We start from the raw sequence: 22653 nt of genomic DNA, 5'->3' as shown, positions 1-22653 counted from the left end.
CTACTAACGTCTACAGAGCTTTTCATTAGGCGTATTGTACAACTGTTGTTATTGGTGTTAATTTAGAACGCCAATGACTCGACGTCTTTCTGTCTGATATTTTATGAATCACGTTAACTATAGAGCCAAATCAATGCACTTATTTTTACAACTTATAAGCAACTCAACTGCTTTTGATTTGGCTCTAAATTAATCGCGTGGCTGTTGAGAGCCCAGCGTTTAGGTGCATATACCTCCATAGATTGATTAATTTATAAACAGTTTGCAGAAAAAAGCGCAGGAACGTAGCCTACAGTTCAATACTTAAAGAGGATTTTATAATCCAAGAAAGCACTATGGCTTGTTTCCATTAGGGTAAGGGGTCCTTCATATTAAATTAATCTGAACATTAAAGACAACATTTGTCACCACAACAATATCATTATTGCAATGTGTACTGTAGGCTATATTTAATATATAGTACAAATTGCAATTTACAGTACAAATTGCAAGTTTAAATAATAGTGCCACCTCATAATTGTAAAGTGCATTATCAATAATTGAATTAATGAATTTGTGTTTATTATGTACTTGGTTAGGTTAGTTATAATATAAGCATAATATATGTCAGGAAAAAAAAGGGGAAAAAAATAATATTAGGATCCGTTAAGGGAACCGTTAGGAACCGGAACCGTTAAGAGGCATCCGGGAAGGATCCGGAACCGTTAAAATCCTAACGAATCCCAACCCTAGACAGGAGCAGGGGAGCTGGGGAGAGTATAGGGGCTGTTAACCAGATAGCGGGTAGGGACAGGAGCAGGGGAGATGGGTAGAGTATAGGGGCTGTTAACCAGACAGCAGGTAGGGACAGGAGCAGGGGAGATGGGTAGAGTATAGGGGCTGTTAACCAGACAGCAGGTAGGGACAGGAGCTGGGGAGAGTATAGGGGCTGTTAACCAGACAGCGGGTAGGGACAGGAGCAGGGGAGATGGGTAGAGTATAGGGGCTGTTAACCAGACAGCGGGTAGGGACAGGAGCAGGGGAGATGGGGAGAGTATAGGGGCTGTTAACCAGACAGCGGGTAGGGACAGGAGCAGGGGAGATGGGTAGAGTATAGGGGCTGTTAACCAGACAGCGGGTAGGGACAGGAGCAGGGGAGCTGGGGAGAGTATAGGGGCTGTTAACCAGACAGCGGGTAGGGACAGGAGCAGGGGAGATGGGTAGAGTATAGGGGCTGTTAACAAGCCATTCACCTGTGGAATATTACTGTGCCCATGAAAGGGGGCAGACCCAAGCAGCAGACAGAGGGACAGACAGACAGATAAACAGAGAGGGACACTGGGACAGACGGACAGATAAACAGAAAGGGACACTGGGACAGACGGACAGATATGGTCAACGGGTGCAGGATCCAAAAGATAAGAAAGGAAAGAGGAGATCCACACACCGTTTTAAAATACAACACAACTTTTCGGCCTCAGGGGCCTTCGTCAGGTATCATACCTGACGTCAGGTATCATACCTGACGAAGGCCCCCCGAGGCCGAAACGTTGTTTTCCGCTCTGTTGTCAATAAATTGTTTTGGGAGCTTTTTAAAACGGTGTGTGGATCTCCTCTTTCCTTTCACAGACGGACAGATAAACAGAGAGAAACTGAATAGATGCAGAGAGACCTGACTTTTTTACTGGTAATTTAGTATACAAATAAGATTAAGTTAATCTAGGGACAGCAGAGAAGATCCGTGACTGTTGACCAAGTAGCCGTAGCATAATTCCCCAAGCAGTCAGTCTGAGTCTACATGCATGGGCGTAAGCGCTATTCAGCTATCTGTACAAGTGGGGTTAATTTGAGGAAGCTACTGTTGCAGACTGGCTCAGGCCACAGAGCTCGTCATCACAGCTGCCTGCCTTCCCCGTCAGGGTTGGAACTCATGCAAATCACTCTCAACTGTGCAGACTGGTTCTGCTGTTATACATCAGAGCACCAACAGAGCAAGGACAAAGAAAACCTGGGTTGACACTTGACAGTCTGTTTGCAACAAAGTACACAGGTCTAAACACCACACAGGAAAGACAACAAGTAGTATACAGAGGGGTTAAACATTGTCAACAGGCTGTGAGCCCAATAGACAGTTTCACTGCAGTCGAGTCAACACAAATGTACTACCGGTATACATGTTTGAGGTTGACCAATAAGCAAATAGTTTTCCTGTGTTCACTTGTCTTAGTGTTGGTAAACAGGCGCCGACAATGATAACACAACAACATACCACAGACTCAGAGTCACATGACACAAATTGCCTGATTATAAGATGCATGCCTTCCAGCTACTTCCTCAATGGGTATAGAAATGATCCAATAGTCAACAAAACAAACAAGACAAAACAAACTAGTAATATAGCATTATCTTAACACTAAGAACCCTAAAAGCACATGCCTGTTAATTAAGAATAATACGTTAGAGCTGAACGATAGACAGAATTTCGATGACTATGTGTTCACAATTTTGATTTGTAGATTGTAGAAACAGTGGAAACTAAGTATTCTTAAAAATTAACCAGCCTCTTTAAGGGAGAGGTCAGCCGTTCATCAGAGAAAACAACTCATTCTGGCCGCTTGTATCCGCAATCTAATTCTTACCCACACGTCATGACCTTAGGTGAGAGTAGGAACAAAGATTTCACGGTATATCCAGAGCTCTGCCTTTGGGCTCAGCTCTTTTTTCATCACATCGGTGCTGTAAGCGACTGCAATAGCGCACCTGCTGCTCCAATGCTCTGGCTGATCTCCTGGTCCGTCCTCCCCTCACTAATGAACTAGACCCAGAGATACTTAAACTCCTTCACCTGGGGCAACGTCTCATTCTTGCAGTAATAAAACATTTACAAAAAAAGTTTGGAATCTATCTTGAAATTACTAAACCTGGCTACTGTACTGATGTGAAGTGCTCCTTTTATTTAAAAAGGAGAATTCCGGATTAACAATTTTGCAACCCCGTGTCAATTTTCTAATGTAATCCTGGGCGCTACACTTCCTCTGCCAACCTGGGGGGAGCAACGGACTGAACTCATCACCTTCTATGCATGAGGAGTAACAGTTCAAGCCGCTTCTTTTCACCTGACAGGGGGACGGGGGAGTTTCCCCGGTTGGACGTAGCGTGGAAGGAACACGTTATTCCAACCAGTTTCCACTCCATCAGGCTGGCCAGGGGGAGGCAGTTTAGAGACCAGGATTACTACATGTGAGGCTACCTACTAGTGGTGTCAACAATAATCGATTCTGCAATGCATCGCGATTTGGCCGTGCGCGTTGATGCACCAACGAACAAAATCGCCTTTTTGACCCTTTGAAGCCGTAGGTCTCCGTTTGCGCTTTGCGCATCTAAACATCTAAACCAATCACAGCAATTAGGGGGTGGGATGTTAAGGACAGTCTCGTTTGTGATTTGCACATAATGCCATCTGTCTAGTGTAAACACAGAAGTCACGCTGCTACATGGAAAACACCATCACAAGAAGGAACAGACGGGCTAATGACTTGTCTACGCAGTTTCTAAATAAAAACCCGAATTAAACAGTTGTTTCACAGAGGGATCATTTTACCACCTGGGGTTTACTACAGAAATCTGCAGGACACGTTGGATGTGAACCCTTTTACATTAGCTCTGGTCCATAGCGTTAAGAACTTCTCCTTAACGCTATGGACCAGAGCTGGTTGGGCATTACATTACGCAACTAAAGTTATGTGCGTGCTCTGAAACATCACTACATCAGTGCTGCTGTGTACAGAGACTGACAGACGTTTATAGAGTTGGGCTGCCTGCCTTAAAGAAATGTTCTCTTCATTGCCCCCAGCTCCTCCAGTTGAAAACCACTTGCTGTCTGTGTGTGTGAAGGAGAGATAAATAAATGCAGGGTGTGTCGTATGTACACCAGACACCAGAGAGGATATTATTTTACAAGATAATTACATTATATTGGTTCTCTAATATATTGATACATAAAAGTATAGTATAATACATTTGGGTGCATCCAGCTCTGACTGTAAACAAAATATAATTCTAAATGAAATATGTTGCTCAGTATATCTGACTGCATTGACTTGCCATGTTGTGCACCAATATAGAAAAGATGCATCGTAGAATCAAATCAAAACCTGGTGAATCTTTTGGGCTGGGGACTCGTGTAATATTGCTATTATACAACAGTTACCCTTAAAAAACACATCAACTCAATTTCGTTATGGCCCGGGTGGCTGGAGTAGCCGTCTGGTCCCTCAAACTTAGCCTCAGATTTTTTTTTTTGTGATCTAGCTTGCACGTATGCACAAATACATTACGCACGCACACACACTTCTGAGAAATGTCAGCTCCACTTACATAAAGGATGTGTGTGTGTGTGTGTGTGTGTGTGTGTGTGTGTGTGTGTGTGTGTGTGTGTGTGTGTGTGTGTGTGTGTGTGTGTGTGTGTGTGTGTGTGTGTGTGTGTGTGTGTGTGTGTGTGTGTGTGTGTTCTAAACTGGGAGAAAGGTCAGCAAGTTAAGACAGAGGCCTAGGCATTGGCCCAGAGAGAGCTCCCTTGATGCTCTGCTCCAAAGTCACGTGTTCCCTTGGAGTAGCAGTGTGATTGTAAGTTGCAGTAGGGGGCCAACTGATAGGGAGACCAGTCCCAAATCAGCTGGCCTCTGAAAGAAATCTCCCACACCGTGGCCACAGAGAGAGATAGAAAGGGAGAGACGGAGGGGAAAAGAAAATATGGAACAAGAAAGTGTGGGAGAACAAAAGCAGCGGTTGTACCAACCAAGTGATAAAAGTACCATCCTATCTAGAAAAAGATAGAACAAGAGGACCTAAACATGTGATAAAGAGAATGGGAACAAGCAGTATTGCGATTAGAGTTCTCAATGTCATCCCAAGCCCCGCGGCGCATAGCCGATGGAACCTGAAGGGTTATGGCTGGGACAGAATAGCATAGCTGGTCCAGGCTGCAATCATAATTTAAAATGCCTCCACTTTCCACTAGGGTTGGGTGACGATGCGAATATATCGGCAATCGTGATTTGGATGAGTCTATCGCCAAATATTTTTATTAGGCGATTTAATCGGGGCGATTTTATTTTGCAAAATAATACTCAATCTTATCGAAAATTCAACTCTTCAAATGTAGCCTGTACAAGTGTGAGCAAAATGCGAATCAATTTGGGCCAGCAGCCACCGGTAGAAACCCCTCCTCCACTTGAAATGGTATGCTCCTGCCCAAGCAGCAGCCCGCAACAGCATGGGGTCAGACGCTCCGAGCCTCCGACCGTCCGGGGAGGAGGAGGAGAAGTTACTAGGGCAGGCTACATGTTGCTGTGTTTACGTCTGTCACTCCAGTCCGGACCCAGTTAAAAAATATACAGTTACACCAGAATGCACACTGCTGTCTCGTGTCTTATCAACCAACGTGCTTCAATGCACGGTCGTGAAGACGGGGGGGAAATACAAAAATAAAGAAAAGACGAGGAGCGAGTTACAACGCGTTAGCATAGCTAACACTGTCACCAGCCATGGTGGTGATCTTAGCTAAGCTTGCTGCTGCTTATCTGTTCAACTTCACTTCATCTCCGCCTGTAATTTATTGATCTTATTTTGTAGCCCCAATACGTTCCCTCAGTCCCTACACTCATTCTGTAGCATATGAGCGTAGGGACTGAGGGAACCTACAGAATGAGCATAGGGACTGAGGGAACGTATTGGGACTATACCCAGTTACCCTGACACCGCCGCTGCAAAAACAGACAGATCGACAACACGTAGCGAATGGCACTGTAAAAACTGGCAGGACGCAACGCCTTGAGAGCTTGTAGATCTGGCTTTTTTGTGACCCGCAGTGAGCTTTTCTCACTTTACTTTTATAACACGAATATATCGTCCATCGGTGATTTTTGGACAGGCGATGGTCGGTTGAAAACAAAAATGGCATATCGCCCAACCTTACTTTCCACACTAGCAGTATAGCTCTGTTAGGCTAGTTACTGCTTCTGCAGATTCTCACTCTCATTCTCATGTGCAAAGATTAATAAAATAGCCTAACATAGAATGAAAGCATTAGATGGAAGAGTAACTTGTATACAAGTATGATTAACACATAATGCTGCAACAGTTAATCCAACTAATCGGTTATAAGATAATAAGTTTAGTTTCAGACTTTAGTATTTATTATACTAAAGTCTGAAACTAAACTTATCATTTTTAAAAGTTTGAAATCAATATATTTCTAGACTTTATTAGGCCTAAGTTATATATTATTTACTGGTAACGTTCAATTGAATGTATACACACAATACACAGACCATTTTGTCTGTGTATGTCATCTTATGTTTGTACGTAATACGTATTCAAATACAGCTGCATAAATGAGCCATCAAGTGCAACAGAAAATGATTTAGTCTAGTTTAGATTCAATCTAACTATTTGAGGCCTCTCAAATAGTTGAGGTGAGGACAACACACACCCTTCACAAAGTTCACACCCATTACAAACCTCAAAACTCACCAAAAGGGCTCAGTCAGTGAATGTCAGGTCAGCTCCATATATGGAGATCTAAGGGTTTGAGGTGAGATGTAGAGTTGCTTAGCTCAGCTAGCTTACCCCCACCTACCTGATGAACTATAGTGAACACAATACACATAGGCTGCTTTTACTGTACTCATCTATAGAATTGCTCCATATGGATCTTAAATTTGAATATGCTTTTAAGTACTAGTTTCTCTTAAAAGTAGTTTTTTTGTTTTGTTTTATAGCATTTCTTGTGTACTGATGATTTGTGTTGTCTTTTAATCACTGCACAATAGGTTTCCGAAAGGAAAAATAAAGTACTTTGAAGTTGAATTGTCAATTAGAATGTTTTCCCATCCAGCGATATGAATCATGAACACTAAGCTGTGGACTGCTCTGCACTGCAGTCTTCATGTTATCACAGCTTGAACACTGCTGTGAGTGATCCTCTATAACACACAGCTAATTGAACACCTTTCACCATCTAAGGGATTTAACTGCCATGGGAGTTCATAATGGCGGAGGTGAGGCAGCTCCCTGACACGCAAAACCTGGGCCACCTGGGAGCACCGCCACATAAGGCCAAGAACCCATCTAATGATCTCCCAAAGCTTCCCTCTTCTTAGGAGATTAGCAGAATTGTTGAATAGCCCAGTGGTTCTCAACCTTTTTAGGCCCGAAATAATATTTGACAAGCTTCCACAGATAAATAGTGGATTTTTTGAGTTATTGAAAAGGTTTTAAGTCCTTAAACTGTCACTTCACTGTCATCTGGGGACCTCCCAAAAATCATGTTCTCAACCACTGGAATAGCCAATATAACCACTGCAGTATACTAATCCCAACCTATTTGGATGACAAATCCAGCTGAGCCGCTGGCACAGAAGTGGTCACAATCAAACAGGGACTTTTAGCCTATGCCTAAGAGTTGTCATAGCAGCAGCAGCGGCACTTCTCGTTTTGGTCTAATTTGCATAGTGGAATTTAAATAGCTTTGAATGAATTCTTTCAAAACTAGCTCGGGTCATGACTCATGGTGACATGAAGCAATAAAAAAAATTAGACAAACAGCACCGGAGGGAAGCAGGTCCTTAGCTTGGAACAGGGAAAGAAGGCTGGAGCAAACACATTAACCTTATGCACAAAATGTGAAATGTCTGAATTCACCCTCTTTCTCCCATTGGGTCAGATGTTAGTATTGCGTCCAGCCCCGTCTGGTGGTCTGAGGGTGTGCCGGGGTGTCTTGCTGCTGTTTTGTCTGGGATCAGACTGGGCTAGACTGGCCTGTGCTGCCTTGGAGCAGCCAGAGGACTAATTTGCTGTGTGGGCGTCAAGCCAGGGAGCACAGGGCACAGGAGTGCCTGCCATCCCTGCCTGGGTGGAGGGAGAGACAAGGGACATGAGGGAGGGAGCCCTGCACTGGTTCAGAGACCTTGGCCTTGGAGACAAGGAGAACAGCATGAACAGCATGACTCTTGAGGGAGATAAAATACCATGGCAGTGCTGCCCCATACACACAATGTATGGAAAATAATCTAAAATCTTAATTTTAGGTTTCACAATTATATTAAATCGCAATTAGCAATTAGCACAACTTTTGCCGGGGAATTCTTCAAAATAATGGATCTATAGTGCCAGTAGATATGGCAGATTTTACTCTGAAAGTTATTTTTTCGTTCTTCCGTTTTTAACTCACGCTGTCACATCTAAAGTCTCTCTAGAAGTGTTTATATTCCAAACGAGATGCTTCCTGAAGTCAGAAGTGAAGACCGAACATAAACGGAAGTGAACGGCAGAACACAAGGAAAACACTGCAGAAGGAAAGGCCAACCAAAAACATTTTTCACAACACACATGCTAGGGCCGTCACCAAAAATTAAAATATAAAATGTATATTTGAAAATTAACAAATACAGATGAAACAGACAGATGAAGGGGGAGAAACGTTTTGCGCCAGCGTTTTATTAGTTCATCAGACCTGTATCGTTCTGAAATAGCTCTACAAGCACACATTGCATCATGAGCTTATCTGGTACTTTCAGTGCGTGAAACCATCATATGACACAGTGAGTATATAGAAGTATTAGCTAGTGGAGGGTGCTGCTCATGCTTGTAGCCTTGAAGAGAATGTCACAGAATAGAATGGCTATGGAGATAGAGTGCACGCAGCTCTCCTCTTCCAACCATTTCTCCTACTTTCACGTTGGATGAATAAATATTAACAGTTAGACTGCACTAGAGTGACATACATTAGGATGTTTGCTATTGTGATATGGCATAAGCGTTATATAAAAATATAAAGATCGGATTGGGAAAGATCGGTATCGGTATGTCTCAAAATTAAATGATCGGAATCGGATCGGGAGCAAAAAAAACGTGATTGGGACATCCCTACTTTTGATTGATCGGGTCATAATGCTACCCACGTTAGCATCTGGTTGCTAGCTGTTGTCATAACACTGGGCCGCGCCATCTTGGATTTGTTTTGTTTGTGTTAATATCGCTGTATGCGTTTGGGAATTGCCCGACTATTAATACGTGCAAAATTTGCATGAATCAATTCAATTAGGGGCAATTCCCACAGTCCTTCAGGCCGTGCTCTGACACAAGCAATCACACTTGCATTAAAAGGGGAAGTAATTTACATGAATCCTATCACATAAATCCTATTGTGAGGACATGTAAAAATCAGACAAAACACTTCCTAATGCATTTTGAGCGTAAGGAGAGAACTGAGCCGGTTTCACTTTTGTCTTTTGATTGACCAACATGCGGCTTTTAGCTCCTCAGTGTGCTCGACCTATGCTTACTGGACAGCCTTTCGTCTACTAAAGGGCCGCAAGAGATATACAACTGACAGTGATAGTTTGGCCTAGATAAAGCTGTAGTTCACACCTGCCCTGAGGACCCAGCTGGTTGCCTGCCATGACGTAAGTGGTGCGATAGGCTGCGCGGGTGGCTCACACTTAAAGACAAGGCCACTCTCACACTGACACACACGAGCAAATAGTATACACACCCACACAGACACTGTAGTCACATTGAGCCTCTGTGTGTCACAAGCAAAGAGAAATACCACCATACTTTAACAAGACGGCTATCAGCTACGCTCTCCTGGGTCAGAGTCCAGCACTGACGGGACTCAATGCAGGGCATGTTGACAGGTCACTGCTGCAATCTGCACACAGGAAGCAGCCTGGACAACAGCCCACTCACCCTATCAGTCATGCATGAACACATATGACAAACTCCCATATAGGTAATCAAACGCATCATGCACGCACCTACACTGGATCAATGCCTATACAGCATTGTTCTTCTTATCCCTTTACTGGGCCTCTGCAGTTGACAATAACCCATTGAAGTACCAGTCAAGAAAATAAAGGCCCAGGCATGTCTGGACAAGATGGGACGGGGGCAAAGAAGCTTTCCCTCACATTCAACAAAAAACTCAAAACTCCAGTTGCGGCAGCGAGCACAAGCTCTGTGCGCTGCCTCTCATAAATACCTGATACACTTTGCATACCTGACACTGGACCAGAAAGTGAAAGCGATACTGAGATTTGGCATTCTGCTTTGTTGACTTTATTCCAGTGACAGGGTGATAATGAGGTACCTTCCTTGGCTTCATATGACTCTACCTAAAGGTTCTTAGAAACTAGAAAGCAGCCAGTCATCATCATGGGACAGTTGACATAACAGGTGCAGAGTCAGGACTCTCTCCTTAAAGCACTACCCTGAGATGAACGTCTATGGTGGCAATGCAATTTAAATATATATTCAGTATAAGAATTAGTCCTTTCTGTCAGACTGGAGCCTTGGGATTTAAAAAGTAAGTCAAAGAGGGTAATAGGCAGGTCTGTGTTTACCTCTGTAAAGGTAGCAGCATGAGCAGACAGTCTGACTCAGGCTTGTGGTTGTCCCCGTCTGGAATATTAAAGCATTTTATGCCAGCTGGTTGAAAAGCGTCTGGACAACATGTTCACCTACATAACATAATAGCTTTTATGTTATGAAGCTTTCCAACAAAGATTTGTAGCGTAATGTATAATGCAACATTATTTTTGTTCAAATGTAATTGATTTCATAAAACTGTTGCAGAACAATATGTCCACTTGTTCAGCATCCGTATATCAAAGTAAAGATATTAATCGGTAGTAACAAAGTGTTAACTGCACGTTGAACTCTTATTTTATGACAGCCAGAAAAATAGACGAAAGCATACCACTCTACCAAACATACACAATTCCTGAGGCCTGCCGCTCTGCATTCCTTGGATGCCTCTGGCTAGTATACTTTGAAGGTTTTCCAGGTTCGCCACAAACTAAAGTAAGTCTTACCTAGCCTATTCAGTCCTGTTTGATCCACTCAAGACAAAAGATTTGTTGACATGGTGAGCTATGAAGCATGGAAACATCAAAAGGAAAATAGGCTATGCGCTTTCAAATTGTTAAGCAGTAAGCAGTGCACTACTGTTCACAATTCAACACAAAGCCTAGACTAGTCTCAAGCGGCTTCATGAGCCTTAGAATGAAGCACAAAGTATTCACACATGCACCTACACATAACCAATATTTTGGCTGTGTTGCATACATTAATCTTGACTATTTTTCTGAACATACGAACCCCCTATGTGTGCGTGCATTGCATGCATACACGCGCAGCAAAGCCTACTTATCACATTGCCTTGTGGCCTCTGAGTGAGCACAGATAAACAGTGTGGCGAACTGGCGATCAAAGGCCTCCGATAGCACTTAAGAGATGGAGGGTGTGGGGAGGACAGGCACTGCTGCCTTTCTTTGGAAAAGGAGTGGACTGTACCAGAAGTAAGTACCTAAGAAAGGAGGATGGGATTGGAAACTATTAAACTAAGTAGAATGGGGTTTGGGAAGAAATTCAAGTGGGCCAGCCATGTAGCCGCCTGGCTGTTCATTTCCTCAAACCAGACACAAATTCTGCACCAGCCTCCCATCAATTACAATTAGGAGAAAATAGGCAGTATAAACTAATACAATAACAACCTCCGAGTATTATGTGTGGGGAGGGGGCAAAGAATAGTGTTACAGTGCTGGCCAAGTAGCAGGGTTCATGCCGGTTTCATCAAACTTACATCTGACTTCATAAGATCACTATGAATGCAATGGAAGACCTATTTCACGTCCATATTCCATACAACAAAAAACAGGCAGGATATGAAGTAAAACCAGTAAAACCAATTTTTTAAAAATTGAATATTCAACTGAACATAACTACACTGCGTGCACACACACACACTAGAAAACGCCAATGTTCCCATCGTGATCACCGGATATTGCGGATAATCAGAAATGACATCGCCGATCTGTTCAAAACCACGGACAGTGGCGTAGTTTCAGAGAAAAGAGCTGAGGCTAAAATAGAAGCTAATGGCTATGTAGAAACAGAAACAGTGCGGGGGGGCTCATAGCTCATATGAGCTTGTATATCTGCTATTTTTTTTAAATCGTGAAAATGTGGCGCAAATATTTGAATATATATTCTTTCACAGCAAACGTTTTTGACTCGTATCCTTGCTTCTAGGGGGTCGGTTCCTGAAACAACATATTTTGAGATAGTGGTCACGGCCAAATACAGATGATAATTCTGGGGGTCCTTGACATGAAAAGGTTTGAGAACCACTGACATAGAAACATTGGTTTTTCAGAAAACTGTCATGATTTCGAAGACATTTTTTAGAATTTCTCAGGTCTAAATGGGTTAAAGACATCCATTTAAAGGAGAATTCCATACTAAAAGGCCTTCGTACCTTTATTTGTAGTTGTTACGTCCCCACCAAAGAGGTCCAGGTGTTATTTTGTGCAAAAGCGCATTATTGGCTATTTCCCCTACCATAAGCCCTCAATGAATTGCATTGAATGGGGCGTTATGCTAATTTCGCTTATCTCGCCGGAACCGGCCCGGCCCCCTTGGTGCATGCCTGGGGGTCTGGATGTTCCAGGGACCCCCCGTAGACCCCCACACGGTAACTGTCATTTCTCAACCGTTTCAGATGCAGGGTGGCTCGCTGGAATCGGGCCAGCCCCCATGGCGCATTCCTGGGGGTCTGGATGTTCCGGGGACCCCCTGTAGACCCCCACACGGTAACTGTCATTTATTGACCGTTTCGGATGCAGGGCGGCTCGCCGGAATCGGGGCCGGCACCCTGGGCTCGTTCCTGTGGGTCTGGAAGTTCCGGGGAGCCCCCGGGGACCACCACACAGAGTTGCACCACTCAGTTCACATGAGATGTATGATGATAAGAGCGCCCCTCACTTCACACAGGTGTGATTTTTTAAATGAATAAAAACATGAAATGGTGAAAGTAGCCTTACAAAGCATGCAATTATTATTGTACTGTGAGGGTGCTTGAGTCTGTGTGTGTCCTACACTTTGGCCTCAAACTTTTTCATGTCTTGTCAAGGAGCAAGGAACCCAAATTGTTATTATCCCACAGACCCCCATTTGAAAATATATGCCAGGGCTCTAGCAGTGATTCTCATAATTTTAAATTTCAAGGACACCCACACCCAGTTTGACATGCATTAGGCTACTGACTCCCATTTATATAAAGGGACCTTAATTTATTATTTATATCGTAAAATCAATGTCAACTTAACTCAGAGTACAAATGGAACCAAATTGACCTGTTAGGGTCCATTTTGTTCCATTTGTAAAGTCCCCAGATCATACTTTGAGAACCACTAGCGGTCCTGTGCATGCGTGCACATAAGTACAACAGTATCCAAGTTGCAGTGAAAGTTGTTGTTGTTAGCATAAGTCATTAGCATGGTCCGTAGCATCATTTAGCCTATTGCCAAACAGCTACTACTTCTACATTTCTCAACCAAACCGGTCACATTTCACAATGCCCACTTCATTGAGTTTTTGAGCTACACAACTGGAGCAAATTAATTAACTACCGCCGGTAACGAGCATTCAAAAGCACGATGAACAAGCATTGTGCACCGATACGCGCTCGTCAGCTGCTGGGCTCAGTCACCCGACTGAGTTTGAGTGAATGAGAGAGGGGGAGGAGATAGAGAGGAGAAGCGGGCTGTGCTATTAGCCTGCTAAGGAACAACACACACTGCAACAGTACCGACATAGTGGAAGCGTCTCTCTCGTCTCAGCCGTTCCTCACAGAGAAATTGGCGACTCGGGAGCGTTTGGGCGCACCACAGAAATGATGGTAGTCGCACAGTTGCTCCCAAATATATGTTATGTCAAAAGGTGCAACGGTCTGGGTGTGCACTGTGCAGGACCAGAACACATTTCCAGAAGGTACAAATCTCTCTCGTGACGATTCATAAACACAGCTTATTGCTAGAAAATCACCATAGTTACCTCGGTCACAAATCCTCCACAGCGTGTATCGCGATATTGCGATATCCAGTAGAGATGGACAATTAATCAGTCATCATATCAATGTTGACCTTAATATGCAGGTATTAATTTAACCATTGGTTCCAGGAGTGCTGCCTGGTTGTAGTGTACACACTGATTGAGCAAGTCTCCACTCGCCAGTCGCCCAGCACGTCAGACAGCCATGGTGGGCGGGGTCTGGCTTCCAGAAAGAAAGTATGAAATTAACTTTGTCTGATGTTTTTCGGGTTGGGGGAACCCTCCCGAACCGAACATTTACACAATAAATGCATGTTCCGCGTGAGAAGTATTTCCGGACCTGGAGGTCTACTCTAGATTAGAGAGCAAGGGAAATGCACAACGCTTAGCTCAGTTTGGGACCATTCGACGAAGTAAGGACAATGTCAAAGTTGTTCTCCAATATAACAACACACAAACATGAGCAACAAGCTAAATCACTTAGACCTTGAAGCGATCCATTATGTACAGATGGGGACAAAGAAGAATTCTGCTTTTCTCAGCAGCAAACATTACGATCAAGAGATTAACCTACATGCAGCCAGCCGGGGACAGGTCAAGCGGAGTAGGGTAGGCTGTCCACCGCATTTGAGGTGCACAAACAGGAGGAAAAGTAAATGCCATTCATTCGGTGTACATGCATTTTTTATTTTGATGATACAAGTCTTCATAACTGTATAAGTAGAATGATGATGTCACTAAGCATTTACAAAACTATCTGTGCGGGCGGCCACTGCATTCGCAATTACATCACAATTTACCTAAATTAAAAGAAAACAAAAAAGGGGCTTTCATTTTCAAGTCAAATACAGTGCAATATCAAGCCTAAGAAGCTATGGGAAGGACGAAGGACAGTGACAGAATGTTCTTGGTTATGAGTAGAGACAATTACCCACACTGACCAGTTTGAATATTCACCTGTTTCATTGGCATAACGACTAACATTTGTCCTTAACTCTTTAAATGGATCACCAAATGACTGTTGAGACGTTATCCATCTGGAACAACCATGGATAATTGGATATAGCTTCCTCAATGTAAATTAGTAACAATACTTTTGCAATAACTTCATGCCACAGAGGCACAGAGGTAATTCATTTATGAACGTCAAAGCAATATTTACATTTAAGGACAACTGACAATGTTTAAAGACCCACTCCGGACATTCAGTTGATGTAACTTGCAAGTTCGCCTGCGGAACAAGCAGCATTTTAGATCGTCTATACCTGCTATGCTGTAGCTTCTGTCCTACTATGTTCTTTATCTAGGTTTATCATGTTTGCCTGAAAATGTACTAGAGCCCTATTGTTCTGGAAAATGGGTCTCAGGACTGTTCTCGAGCTGCCTCTGAGCTCTTTAATGAGTCATAATCTCCTGTCACAAATCTAAATCGGCTCCCATCCAGAAGGTCATCTCACTGCCTGGTCAGACACACACCCACCCACACACAGATAGGCAGCGACGCATGCAGAGTGAGGGCAGGCCTCCTGCTCCATCAACTACATGTATGGCTGCAGACAAACTAACCATTCAGTGGTGGTGATCCCGGTTTAACAAATTAGTAGTGGGGCCATGGTCTATGTGCCAAGAACACTGATAAAACCAATTTGAACATGCATGGCTTCATGTCATGAATAGTGCCAGATATAACCAAACGCTGTCCTCGGAGAAATTTCCATACTGGCAAATTACTGACAGCAGCCATCTTCTATGCCATTCTTCTGTGTTGTAGTTAGTGAGGGCGATGTGATAAACACAGTGCAATCATGCCATTATTACAATGGGGGGGGAAAAATCAGAATCAGCATCATGGTACTTGCAGGAGGAGTAAGCCTGCTCATATAACTGCAGAGAGGTGTGGAATGAAGGAATCCCACCACAGCATCAATCCTTCTGACATTTGGAGAATAACATAGCCTTCTGACAGCAACGTCAGGGGATGCCTGTTGCCATACCAACAAAATCATCTCACGGGTAGCAACTGGTGCCCATGCAGGGCTTGTTTGTGTCTCGAGGAGATCAGAGGAGAGCAGTGGTGCTCTTCTTTAAACATTTACATGGACAGGCAGAAGGTACAGATAGGTGTCTGTTAAAGGAGGCAGGGGGCTTAGATTTCTACCTGCACAGACCTAGGAAGAATTTAAGCTACCTTAATTTTAACATTTACCTGAGATATAAAATATGGCCAGCAAACTTCGATCAGATGTAGTGGCCAGACCCATTCCCTCCGTCTTATGGTCCCAATGAACCCAGAGCTGCCTGGGGCGATGTTATGAGTAGGAGCCACACGTTTCATGTTTTTTAATAAGCCACTGAAGTAGCTTAAAAAGACCCTACATCCTCCAATGAGAAAACAGCACAGTGGCAAGGGAATGGGAAAAACACAGCAAGCTTGTTTGTGTGTCAAGCCAGCACTTTCCAGACCAGTGTGCCACATAAAAACAATAAATCTTTCTGGATCAGGAAAGGTGGGTAATAAAGGTACCGGAGCAAAAACAACAGCTCCAATAACAACAACAGCCTTTACATTAGCATGTTTTGGCACAGGGCTGTGTTTTTCCATCTGTAACTATGGTCTAGCTGTACCTAAACACTACTGACAATGGAAATCCTATTCCTACCTGTTGCTAGTGTCAGCGGATGGCCTTGCAGCAGCATCTAGAAGAGCTGTCAGTCCGTCAGAGACACTGTCTGTGCTAGTTAGCTTGGTCCTTTGCTTTATTGCATTGCTGTGGCAACAACAGTAAACAAGCACAGTGCCAGCATAGGCAGGATTCGCTAAACAACACATTAAAGACAGTACAGAAGGTGCCCATGGCTACCGATTAGATGTGCCTACTGCCTATTTAACTAATGCTCCAAATGATGAAAGGAGGTGGCACAGGTTAATTCCAGGACATCACTTTAGGCAAGCCTCAAATAAACTAAATTAGTTGGGGGTCAAGGGGTTTCACTATCCAGTACAATGTAAAACCAAAGCTTGTGCTCATTTCTTCCTGCAGCCACGCACGTCAGGGCATAAGATTTCTTTTTAAATGGACAATCTGTTAAGCCAGTTGCCGTGGAACTGGACCTCTTTGACCCCACCTTTCAACAACGAGGCACCCTGTTGTCAGCCAAAGCACTACAACACAGAACCCCACCCCCTGCCAGTCCTCCAGGACCTCATGTTACCGGACAGTGAGCTCACCTTTCACAGTTACGGTAACCAAGGCTGAGGACTTCCCTTCCTGTCACACTCTCCTTTTTTATTCTGCTCATACAGAGAGGGGTACCTGCCTGTTGCTATTGTGAAATCAAATGTCACACACCCATCCGGCTAGATTTATGTCTGCTACTCTAAACACCAGACCAACTGTTCAGATGAGCCAACGTTAAGACAATGCTGACAATGATCTTGGAAGCAAGAGTTTAATAGGCAGATTATGAACCAATATAGTAACACTGACAGTAGCAATTGCGATCCAAGGCTTTAAACCAGATCAGACAAAGCTAGATTTTTACAATGGCTCACATTACTGGCTCCCAAATTCCCAATAGAAACTCATGCTGTGCTGCTAACAAGGCCTCTGGTGTAGATCTTATGTCAGGTTTACAGCCCTTTGACAAACATCATGCTATTGCTGTGCTGATATTACAAAAATGCGGAACTCCCCACAATAGAACCTCGTTAACTGCACTTAACAAAGGCGCAGTAGAGCACAGGCAGGGACACATATGGAACTGAAATGTAATGCAATTTAAACAGAGTGGATACACGCAGGCAATGTGACTGTGACATGTGGTATGGCATCCCATGAATGAGGGCCTCCCATTCCATGGGCCTTCCCTCAGGCTGTACTGTATTTTCACTAAGTGACACTAGGCTATTTCTGGGCCCAAGCATCATGTGACAATTAGCATTCATATAAAGAGGTCAACCTTATACATGACCTACATATTTAATAAAAATGCAACAACATGAACAAACAGTGTGCACTAAGTGTACTCAATTAAGACACTAATGTACAATGCTTTAAGGGTGAGACCACTTTGGTAGAGGTTGGGGTTGTGTAGTTAGTTACCTTGCCATTAGGGCTGTCCCCGACTGAGGATTTATCTAGTCAAATCAGATTCACGAGTTTTTGTATAGAAAATAGGTGTTTATATGAACTAATTAGAGGCTACAATTACCAAGTGTAGCAAAGTGTAGATTTATAGCACATTACATAGTGAAGTGCAACAGAGCTATATATTTCTGGAACATTTAAAAGCAATGGAACCATTAACTACATGATGGCAGACTGCTTATTTGAATTGACAACAATCCTGTGTAGGAATACATAATGTTCGGAGCACAACGTTACTGTATCAACTTATCAAGCGGGCAACTCGCTGGTGCAAGACAATATAAATAACAGTAAAGGGGAAAGACTGAGATGTTGCTGATAATTGTACAGTCAACCTAATACAAATAGCAAAATCAATGGGAAGTTGACATAATATTAATATATATATATATATATATATATAATGTTGCTCTTTTTGGGAAGTGTCTGACAGTGTGCGGGACCTTTTTTGATTTTCAAAGATACTCTTTTTAATATATGCTCTATTGCAAGTTTGCAACATTTTGGCAAGTGTCTGACAGTGTGCGGGAACTTTAAATTATCAATTTCTAGTCAATTGAGAAATTATCATTGATTCCTCGCCCAACTTTGCTACATCATGGCAGGGTAACGTCAGAACCCAAACCTCTACCAAAGTGGTCTTGCCCTTTAACTAGCATACTACAGTACACGTTGGTATCTCATCATGGAGGATATTCTACAAATGATTAAAGTATACTTCATGCTCATCTTGTACTATGCATGTGGCAAGAAAATTAGGTCACCTTGCACTTCTTGCAGTGACTCATAAGCAGGAATGTACAATTAGCTTACTTGTTACACCAGTTACTCATCCACCAATTCTAGGTGTGTGCAGAGCTATTCATTCACATTGGTAAGTAACCCATTGATATATTAATGATTACTGGGAGAGATCAGATCTCCAAACAATCGTCAAAAGAAAACTGAAAGGCAATTGAGAACCTGCTACAGTCGGTGGCTGTCCCTCTAGTCAAATTTCTTCCAAAACGCGTTTCCTCAGTTGTTGCAGTCTAACTAAATGGCTAAATGGTTTTGATCCTTTCGGTTTTGAAAAACCAGGGAGAGAGCTAAATTACACACAGGCACCTAACTCAGGCGTTAGCCAAATCTTTCTGGAAGGCTTAATAACTTATTCTGGCTAGAACAGTCTATTAGCCTAGCATTAACATGGCAATGGTTGATTTAATTTAAAACTTACGTCACTCTGTAGTCTGTACTACCAATCAAACTTAACTAAACTATATCTTAGACCAACTAACAGACCATCGTCACAACAATGACAATACTAAAATGACTTTGAAAAAGAATGGCCAAGACCATGCGCTGGGTCAGACTTGCATAAAGGGCGGAGTGCTTAAAAGGCTAACGCTAACCTTTCAAACAAAAGTATAGTATTGCGCAACATCAAAATTAATCTAACAATGGTGACCATTATATGATTTCACTGATTCACTACTGTCAGCGGGACAAAGTGTAAATACAACCCAAGATATCCTCCGCCCAAGACCAGTGTTTAAGGTTAGTTTGCTGCTGTTGCTGCAAGTCTGATTCTATAACAGCAAGTGCGGGCTGTATTTTAGCAATAGTGCAGAAAGCATGAGAAAAAGCTTGCCATGTGCAGTGGTTCTTCAAAATTGTCAAAACATACTTGCAATAATTTGACAATTGTCAATAATAACGACCAGTTGCCTTTTAAAAAAGGTTCCCAGGAAATACCCCGAGCCTTGTCAGAGGCTAAAGTAGCTAGTGAAGTTAGCCGGCTAGCTTAACTAGCTAGCTCCACTCAACCACTTAAAAGTCCGTTTACTTTCTCTCTACCTTCAAGTCAACAATTTCCGACCCAAAACAGTGGTCTTGATATATCGTCCATTTATAGCCTATCCGGGCAAATGTGTTAACTGTTAGTATAGGGGGCGATACAGCTGCTAGCTTCCTTCCTGGCTACTTATCTTGTGTTGTGCTCGGTGTGGCTAACCTCGTTTAGCTTCGCTAACTTTTAACGCTCGCGTATCTAACGGTTGCTATTGGTGTGTGACACTTATATCCAAGAAACAGAAGCAACTACCAAAGCCGTTGGTTTGTCCGGGTACTTACATAGAGCAGGTTGAACATTGAAATCCCGTGGCTATCCAAGAGAACGTGGAGGGAGAGCAGAAAATGCTGATAGTAAAGGTCGCCTTTTTGTTCTTCTTCAATGTGGCAGCGAGCAGCTTGAAAATCTCGTCGTTCGATTTGGAATTGAGCTGCCGGGGTGGAGCTTCGTCTCCTCAGTTTGTCTCGATGCCATCGTGTGGAGGGATGTCGCGCTGTGATTTGCTAGTTGGTTGCCAGGGAGGATACTGTATCAAAACTACCCCTTGGACAGCAGTCAATTAAATTATGCATTCGACAGAGGTGGTTTGTTTTCCTGCACAATATTCTTATTTCTCCCTGATAGAGTTGAAGAGGTGTTTATGTATTACATTTTGTAATTGTTATTGTTATTGTCGACAACGGGGGTGGCTGGCAACCAACTATCCAATCACGACACGACCACCCCTCCGGGCGATGTGATTTTGACTCTGGGGGGAGTTTCCGCGGTCGGTTTTGCTCGAGCGTCACTGCAACGCAAGGAGCGTGGTTGGTGACACGCGGGTCATCGCAATGACGACAGTCTTCAAAATGACCACCACGAGTTGTTTTGCAACAAAAGATGAAAGATTTGCGATACTAAGTGGGAGTGGCCCTCATTAATAATGAATGACTTTACAATATGAGCACATTTCCCTTGAATAAAATGGCATGATGTGTGTTCTTGTGTTGTGTGGTGCGTGGGTGGCTGATTTTGCGTCCTTCATCCTGATTACATAATCTTTCTAAAGATACATCTATTTTACTTGACTGCTGGTCTCAATATAATGATTTTGATTGATTTATTAACAGTTTGCAGAATTACAGTACATTTCAAGTAGGCCTACAACTCAATACAAGTAAACAACTGTTAACTGTGAGTGGACGACACCATAAAGCATTACACTTGATAATAACGCAAGCATGTCAATAATTCTTATTTGTTTCGTTGGAGTCTGGCATGAATATGCACTTAAGCTAACGTATATAGCCTAAGTTATATATCAACTAGGCTTTATTAAGTTAAGTAAATTCTACAAAAGCATGCACGTGAACAGAAATAACAATGGCCAACCGCAATGCCTAAAATATAACCTAACTCCCTCTAGTGTCCATTGTGTCACTTGCACACTCAAACAAGCATTTACTGCCTGAATCATAACACTTCCAATTTCGATGTGTGCTTACAACACAGATATAGACCTACTTAAAGGACAACTTTAGTTTTTTCCCCAACCAGGTTCATGTTTTAGGTTGTTATTAGAGAAAGTAAAAGATGAGTGTTGTTATTATTATTATGTTTTCATTTGCTGTTTGCTTATTTTAGCAATTTTAGCTATTTCTGACAGGGGGCGGCGGGGGCATTCGAGCATGGGGCTAAATATGTATTTTTATTTACAACATTTTATAAGCGATTTATTTTTGTATTATTTAGACCTCGTAAAATTACAAACTGGCCACAAAAGATCATGGGATCTATTGAATGTGAAGGGGGAGGTGACAAACTGACATTGTGCCTACGACACACAGTATGGCATCTCCCCATGGCTACTCTACCGTCACATATATATTTTTTTAAATACATATGTAGCCCCATGTTTGAGTAAATGAGTGTGTGTGTGTGTGTGTGTGTGTGTGTGTGTGTGTGTGTGTGTGTGTGTGTGTGTGTGTGTGTGTGTGTGTGTGTGTGTGTGTGTGTGTGTGTTAACTGGCTACAATGCTGTTGAGGGGACCCAGCTGAACCATTTTAACCACCCAAGTTACCCCATGGGCTCATGCAAGGCAGTCTGGGTCCCCACTTAGTTCCTCTAATCACATTGTGTATAGAGCGTCGCAGTCCCGCCTCCTACCCTGGACCAGGAAATGATTCCCAATGCATTTTTCCCATAGACATTTCTTAAAGTATTTATTTAAAGACGGTTACGCCGCGGACAAAGCCAACTCGAGTCGTGACAACTCATGACAACACAAACAATATTTTGGACCAAACAAATAATTACAAAGAAGAAAAACAACAAAAAAAGTGTTGTAACCTGCCGTTTTTTTCTTCTTACTAATTATTTTTTTCTGCCCCAAAAATTGTGTTTGTTGTCATGATTTGTCACGACTCGAGTTGGCTTTGTCCGCGGCGTAAACGTCTTTAAATAAATACTTTCCGAAATGTCTATGAGGAAAATGAACAGAGAATCATTTCCTGGTCCAGGGTAGGAGGCGGGACTGCGACGCTCTATAGGCAAACATTGTGTGGATGATACCATCCCCTACCTGCTCCACACAGAGCCTATACACTGCAACCTTTTTCACATTAAGGGCCATGTTTGCATTTTCATGATAGTCAGTGTCCCATTACTCCATATATATAATTATGACACCACATCCAAATTAAATATTCCCATGTCCATAGGTGAAGAGGTCGCACACACCAAGAATATATTTCTAAGGTTGTTATGTGTATCCTATGGACAATCGACAACTTTCTTGTGACCTCTGATGTATGGTG

The 22653-nt window shown here is 42.9% G+C and overlaps 1 protein-coding gene across 1 annotated transcript in view; it reads right to left on the bottom strand.

The window, feature by feature from the left end:
* The window catches only part of ptp4a2b (protein tyrosine phosphatase 4A2b), a 39014-nt gene extending 18710 nt beyond the window's left edge, over nucleotides 1-20304 (bottom strand). The window contains exon 1 of the mRNA XM_079522285.1: nucleotides 20139-20304. The gene's annotated coding sequence lies outside the window, so the exon portion shown is untranslated. The remainder of the gene's footprint in view (nucleotides 1-20138) is intronic.
* Between the last annotated feature and the right edge of the window lie 2349 nt (nucleotides 20305-22653).

The sequence above is a fragment of the Electrona antarctica genome (assembly GCF_951216825.1).
Source record: "Electrona antarctica genome assembly, chromosome: 15".
Classification (NCBI taxonomy): Eukaryota; Metazoa; Chordata; class Actinopteri; order Myctophiformes; family Myctophidae; genus Electrona; species Electrona antarctica.
Note: the sequence above shows the minus strand (reverse complement) of the source record. Positions and strands in the feature narration are given on the sequence as shown.